Source organism: Peromyscus eremicus, chromosome 1 (genome assembly GCF_949786415.1).
Source record: "Peromyscus eremicus chromosome 1, PerEre_H2_v1, whole genome shotgun sequence".
NCBI lineage: Eukaryota > Metazoa > Chordata > Mammalia > Rodentia > Cricetidae > Peromyscus > Peromyscus eremicus.
In genome coordinates, this window is record NC_081416.1 from 42,418,741 (window position 1) to 42,426,666 (window position 7,926).

A 7,926-nucleotide genomic window follows, 5' to 3' on the forward strand; every position below is an offset into this window, starting at 1 on the left:
CATTGCTTTAAGAGTTTTTTGGCAGAGGCCGCCCTAGGATTTTCATTTGACTTTACACCTCTTGACTTGAAGGATGTTTATGAATTATCTGTAGATAATTCTCTTAAGCATCAAGGAAAAAACTGCTTTCTCTTAAATGGAGTTCCATAAGCATACTGTGCATAAAACAAGAAACTCTGTTTCAACCAGTAAACTAGTAGATGTTTGATATTTTCTAGTTCAAGGTAGCCCAGGACAAATTGTCACAGCCACTGTATGTCAGAAAAGCCAAAGTCTGACAGTCCCCGTGTTACTGGGGTTCTCAGAACTGTCAGGGGGCATCTGTGTTATAGTATCCAGCCTTCTTTTTTTTTCATTAGCTCTCTTGCTTTAATGCTTCTGACAGATGATTTAAGAGAGAGAAAAGGGAAGACTGAAAGCAAAGGTAATAGTACAAAATGACTATAATTACAATTATGTAGTAGTAATAAATCCAGAATTGCGGTGTAACACACCAGAGTAGAGTCCAGCCTTGAAGCACATTAGAATTAGAATTAATAGGCTTTACTTTTCTTAGTATCAATCCTCGATTGAAAGGCACCTTTGTTCATAGAGAAACACTGTCTTGTGTTATTGCTATGCTACCAAATTGGAAACTTCCTTACAGTTCTTTAATTACATTGTTTTAAATATGGATATGTGCAATATTTTGTTGAATGCCCCCAATATTTCCCTTGTGATCCACTTCTGTTACAAGAAGTATACACCTCTAAATGCCTGGAATAATGCCGCTGTTTTAATGAGAGTGAAGGATGGTTATTATAGCACTGACAATTCTGTTTGAATCTACCATACATTTTGGAAAAATACTTCCCTAATATTAACATACAATGTTGTTTGACATAACATCTATAGATGGATTTATTAAATTTCAGGAGAAATTTCAAGTTTTTTCCTTGTTTTAATAAAGAAAAAAAACTATGTAGTTGATTTGAAATTTGTCCCCAGAGAATAAAAGACTCAGTAGACATCTCTGTGCTTCCAGACTGTATTCCCCTGCTCAACCCCAGTGAAAGTGAAGCATGAATAATTTGGCACTGCTGTCTCTGTATTTGCATTTAGCTCACATACATTAAGCTAATTAATCATGTTGTGTCCTAACTCTCCTTAGCAAATGAATTAACTATTCAGAAAACCAGTAGCAAAGTATTCAATTCTTTAAATAACATATGCATGCAAAAAGTATTTGATTCCACATCTATCTTAGGTAAGCAAATATTTATTGATATCTGTTGCTTTTATTAGGATAATCCTCTCCCTTCTCAAGTATAATTTCTATCTGATTAATATGGCAAAATCTGGATCCATGCCTGCTGATTGTTCACACTGTTAAAATGCCTCTTTTCCATAAAGCAGAGTAGGCCAGTCAGAGTATCTTTAACAAGCAAAGCTCATTAGAAGGTTGATAGACTCAAGAAAAAGACTGTGATAGAATAATGGAGAAGAAAATCAGGGTTGATAATTTTTCCTTTATAATTTCTGATGTTAAATCAACTTCTGAAGTGACTGCATAGCTTCTGTGCTTTAAGTCCATGAAATATGGTCACCACTGCTGTGTTCATTATGTGTGGCCATGCCACGAATCCTTTCACTCTTCCGGACTCTGATTCTGAAGATTAGCACTTGGCAACCCTGAGACAATGCATTAGGCTGGTAAGTTTTGTAGTCATTGACTCACAGGAAGGTTCTGATCGCACTGGACAGGGTCAAGACAATCCTTGCTCTTCTTTGACATCATCTTTCTCTCATTCCCTGTGAAGGAGACAATCTGGTGGCTATGGGAGAGATTGTAGGGTCTGTGTTTGAATATTTTCTCTATAACCACATTAATGGAAGAAAATAATGGGAAACCAACTGAGACTGAGGTCTAATTGAAAGACACTTTTCCAAATTAAGGCTTACCCTTTCACCTATAGCACCACATATCCTTATTCATCTTTCTCAGCCAACTTCTGTGAATGCTCGAAATGTTCACTATCAAAGCACCCTCAATAAAATTGATAGGAGTCTTAAATTAAAATATGTGTCCATCTGGATGACACATTTCCCAAAAAGTGGTGTTCATGAGTTAGGAAGAAACTCTAGTTTTTTGTTGTTGTTTTTTTTAAGTCATTTGTTTTGCTAAATAAAGATTAAAAATGAGGGAGGTAAGTGATTATCAGCTACTAAGTGGTCAGAAAACAGAGTGTCTATCAATTCAGATGAGGATGCTAATTCACTAGGTGAACAGTCTTTTATAAACCAAGAAAATGGTATTACTATGAACTCTGTTTTTTTATAAAGGAGATATGTTTTTATAGATTCTCAATCTTTAAGCTAAAGTCTAAGTTAAGAATATACATATAAAAATATTCTCCTGACTATTACAATCATATGTTCAAGACAACACTAAATTAAGTGATGTTTCCAAGTCAAAAGTAAATTTATAATGTTATCGATAGTATTTCTTGTTGTTTATTTGAAACAGGCTTTCTTAGTATAGTCCTTTCTGACTGTTCCGGAACTCACTTTGTAGATCACTCTGACCTCGAACTCACAAAGATCTGCCTTCCTCTGTCTCCCAAGTGCTGGGATTACAGATGTGTGCTACCACCACAAGGCAACAATAATATTTTTATTAGCATAATTTTCAATCGATTCTTTGGAAATTTCATGTCATGCACTCCAAACCCAATCATTTTCCAGTCTTTCCTTGTTCACCTTTGTAAACTCCATCCCCAAACAAAATAACAAATCACTTCTTCACTCTTCAGTCTTTCTCACCTCTCCATCACCTTTTCTTTTATTGTAATAGCATTTGGAGTTGCGCTGTTCCATGCAGTATCCTGGCTTCTGGTACACCGTCATTATTGGACCCTCACCAAAACTTCTGTTGGATATTCTGCTGTTGGCAGTCATGGAGATCTGCAGAACTGATCCCTTCATGCACTCCAGCGGGTCACAGACTTGGTAGATGTTGGGGTGGGATAACTCAAAGCTCTGGAGGGGGGCCTGGGTAGTAGCTGAAGTGATCTCAGTCTGGCCTCCACCAGGACTGCCCCCCTCAGAATAGGGTCAAGGCCAGCTCTCCAGGGCCCATGTCACTGGGGCCAGCTCTTCTTCATGCATAGTGAGGTGCAAGACCAGCTTTCTTGAATTGAGGGCCATTTCTCCTGCCCTGCCAAGGCCACTGAGGCCAGTTTTCTCGGGAGATGGGGGTAGCTGTCCCCCGCAGGCAGCCTACAGGGAGTAGGACCAGTTGTCCGGTGCCTAAGCCACTGGGGCCAAGTCTACCATGGCCTCTGGTGGTAACACAGGCCACAGACATCAACACAGGCCCCAGCTATGGTAGGTAGGACCACACACCCAGACATTGCTCTCCACTGCAGCTTTGGTCCAGGCATCCACATGGTCCTGGGTGGCAGTGCCACTCAGATTGGTATGGCCCTCATACACAAACATGGCCTCAGGTGGTCACTCAGACACCAGACATCCTCAGGGATTTCAGTGGCAATGTGGGCCATGGACATCATCACAGACCCCAGCTGTGATAGGGCATTGACCCAGACATGGCTTCTGGTGGCAGCACAGGTCCGGATATCACATGGCCCCAGGTGGCAGCATAGGACACCCATTTTGGCCTGTTTTTCACCAGTCTCATCTTCAGTTCTGCCTCTCTCCACAGTACAGGGACAGCTCCACTTCTCTCCCATCTCTTTACCACATACCTATTCATCACAGTGGTACACATACATCTGGGCCACAGGGCTGGGCAGGCCTGTGGCTGGCTTCCCCATTAATAGTATTTAAGAAGAGGAAAATACAAAGCTAAGAAAAAAGAAACAAGACAGAAATGCTCTTTATTTGGCTATTTTAAAGGCATAATGGTTAAATACAAGAAAAGAAAGAAAAATACATAAAATTGCAGACAAAATAATAAAGAAAAAGGCTAAAACAAAATATAAAGTATTTTCTTTATGATTCTAACATTATTAACTTCCATTACAAAACAGTAAGTCTATCACACTCATCAGCTAACAGCAGCTGTAATTCCTGCACAACTTACATAAAGTCTTTCCAGGCAAAATTCAGACTTAAATGAGGTAAGTGCTCTCTAGGCTACATCCATGACTGGTGAAGTATAGGCAGTTGATAGCATCTGGGAAGGAACGAACCTTCCTTTTGAAAGCATGACCATCATTAGATTATCCATGCTCCAGACTTCATACTCATAAATTATTAATTAGACAATGTGGGTTATAAGAAGGCATGCATTTCAGAAGGGTTGTGGGAAAAGGGTTTGGAAGGAGTTGGAAAGGATAAATGAAGATGAATGTTCATACTTCATTATATATATATATATGCATGAAATTTTCAAGAAAAAAAATATTTTTCAAATTAAACATACTTAGAGTATAAGTTTTTTTTAAAGGGAATAATTTATTTATTTTCCCTATTATTTTTTAAAAGTACATTTATACTTAATATGTTAGGAAATTATAATAAAATTTCCTAATCCCTAGCTTTATAAGTTATTCAAAATATAAATTTATTCACCCATTTATAGGAAGTCTAGACATTCACAAAGAAGTAACTGCTAAATCCAATCTCTGGTTCATAAATGACACTCTTGGCTTTGTCCTCAGCTGAAGGGGCTACACAGCTTTCAGGAGCCCCATTAATAAAGGCACTAACTTTATTTACTGGGGACAGCACTCATATTCTAACTGCCTGCTCCCAATACCCATAATTTTGGTTGTTAGGTTTCTACATATTAATTTTGAGATTTATAAATATTTATACCATGTATAAATATTGGTTGATACATTAAATACTTGTATAATTTTTACCATTGATAATGATTTAATTTTATTTTATTGGACCATAATATTTGTCAATATTTATTAAATACAGTGGGATATTCAGATTCATGTATTTCTTGGGTATTTATCAATTTAAGGTAACTAGCATATCTTTCATCTTAAAACTTTTTTATTATTTGGTAGTATATACACTAAAATTCCTCTCTTCTAAATATTTAGAATTCTGTGTCTCTAATAATTAACTGTATTAATATTTTTGAGCCATAGAACAACAGAAACAACAGAACCATGCCTATTGACAAAATATTAAAGTCTCTTCCACACACCCTGTTCTTTGAGACAGGATTTCACTACATAGCACAGTGTAGTCTAGTCCCCACTTCAAAGTTTTTCCTGAATCCTCCTCCTGAGTGCTAGGATTATACATGCATGCCTCTATACCAGGCTCTTCCCTTCTTGTAATAAAAAATAAACATCTTAATGTTTCCTAGTTCTCTAAATGAACCAACAATTCAGACACTTGAATCTGGAAAAGTCTGCAGTTAAGCTTTAGATTCCTGTAAGTTCTTCAGGTCACTGAGAAGAATAGATATTCATATTCTGTCTTCACATGTGTTCAAATATAATAGCAATAATACAGATGCATTTTTTCTTATGTGTGTGTAAACTAACATGGAACATTCTACACAAGGCATATGGGACAACTGTCCTTTGCATTAGAGTTCTTTCTTTGGTCTGGAAGTCATCTCAACTCTTTCATGACAACATGAGTAGTGCCATTCTGGGTGGCCGCAAGCCTGCTTGGCCTGCTGCTGCTGTTTCCTGGCATCATGTAATTATACTGCATGTCTCATGACAAGGTCATTGCCCAGGAGGTTTTGCTAACCTTTTTGTCTGTACTGCTATAACACACATCTGCTGGCCCGACCCTTGTAAAGCAGAAATGATGTTACAGCCAAGGCTAAAGGCAGACAGAAACAGAATGGGGTGTAGACAAAAATGGTGCAAGATGTAGCCAAATGTTTTGTCTAATTATTGAATATTAAAGGGAGCAACACATCAATACCACTGAGAATCTGATAAAAGCTGATGAGAGTAATCAGTCCAACCCTTCTGGATCAACAAATTGGAAAAAAAATATATCTCCCCACTCCAGCAAATACATTCACATGTATTTTTATTTGTTGTAGTTTAGAATGTATCTATTACTATAAAGCAAAATAAAATCATGAAATTTTCAAGTAAATAGATGGAACTGGAAAATAGGCTGAGTCAGTTAGCCCAGAGTCAGGAAAAAACAAACACAATATTGTTTAATATGTGTGAGTCTAGCTCCTAATCTTTAGATTTGAGTGTGTCACCTGGAGTAACCTCAGAATCCAGGCAAGTAGAAAGGAGTGTGAGAGGAGCTCTAGAAAGGGGAATAATAGTAGGACATGGATGCTATAGAGAGGGAAACATAAAAAATGGGACTGGAGACTTCAACTAGGGAAGGTATCATAGAGAATGAAAAGGAGAGATAAACAGGATGAAAAAGCCATAAACATAGTATTACATAAACTTATTTAAAAATGCATTATATGAGTGCTCATACACACAATTTAAATGGAATTATGACACACAGGGTGATACCACTGTCCACAGAAACAATAGGCTAATCTGCAAAGTCCCCATTGTCAAGCATGGAAAACCTCCCTTTGAGTCGTGGGTCAGAGAAACCCATTCACCAAACAATATAGACTACATTTGCAACCCTTGGTTACCAACCTTCCAGAACTTTGAGGTAAGATTCTATTACAGTAGACACCACACTTTTTGGATTCTTTGGGCACTTCTAAGAGAGAAATAGATGGAGCTGATTGGGAAGAGCCTGGGGACTGGCTCTCATAGTATCAGAAAGTGCTATGCAAGCTGCCAAAAGAGAAAAAACAATCGCTTGTCAACTGAGCCATGGTGTCTATAAACTATAGGAATCAAAGATATCCATAATGGTACAATAGAGCGATAACTTTTATTCTTGGGGTAAATGAAAACTGTCTAATTAGACTCAATAGGAGGTAATTCATGTCTATTTGTGCAAACCTAACAAATGACTACCAGCATTTTCCTAAATCAATACAGTTCTTAAATGTATTAAAAACACTTATTCATGTATCCACAGATAAAAGTAGTGTTCACTATCAAAGGATGTTAATTTTGCAACAGATGGAGACTATTACAGATGAGCCCATTGATAGGTTATCTAGTCCCAAGAGGTCATCCCTAAATACGTCTGCATAAAAGAAACATGAATGTACTTAAAAATAAGCAATTGTTTTAAAAATAATGAAGTAAATTTGTTAAGTGCAGAGAATAAGTGAACCTGGTGTGCCCAGCCCCAGCTGATACAATCTAATCTCTATCCCTAAGGATCGGGAAAAACTATGGAAGAGGGGTGAATGATTGTAAGAGCCAGAGAACAAGGATACCTATGGCTGGATAGCATCTTGTAGACATGACAGGAAGTTAAACCCAGAGAATCCCAAGAATCTGGTTGCCTGAGGAAGAATTGTGCAATGACATCACCAATTGACATGAAAATTTGGATGAAAGAAATATCACAAAGTCCCAGCCCTAGATAAATAGCTATAAGTAATTGTTTGTTGCTGAGGAAGAGAAAATTAGTTTTCTTCACAGATGAGCATTGATAGGTTATCAAGTTCCAAGTGGTCTACCCTAAACAGATCTGTATACAAGCAACATAAAATGTACTCAGTATATCTATTTATTGTCTATCATCTATATATGTATAGAGAGGATGTATCTCCATATAGAATACACATATAAATATATGTATACATAGAATATATATTCTACATACTCATATATACATATATGTATATTCTATATGCATATATGCAACTCTGTAAACATATATGTATATTTTATGTACAAATATAAGTGTGCATACATATGTACATGTATATAAGTAATAAGAATAATTACAGACAAAATTATGAATCTGATAATGGGTATAGTAGGGGACATAAGAGGCATTGGAAGGGTAGAGGAAAGGGGGTGGATATGATATAAATATAGAGTATTC

General features: G+C 37.0%; 1 long non-coding RNA gene across 1 annotated transcript; it reads left to right on the forward strand.

Moving 5' to 3' along the window:
• Positions 1 to 6,664: 6,664 nt before the first annotated feature.
• On the forward strand, positions 6,665 to 7,600 carry LOC131896866 (uncharacterized). Its single transcript, XR_009375531.1, has 2 exons — positions 6,665 to 6,863; positions 7,251 to 7,600. It is a non-coding gene; the product is annotated as an uncharacterized LOC131896866 (long non-coding RNA).
• The last annotated feature ends 326 nt before the right edge of the window (positions 7,601 to 7,926 follow it).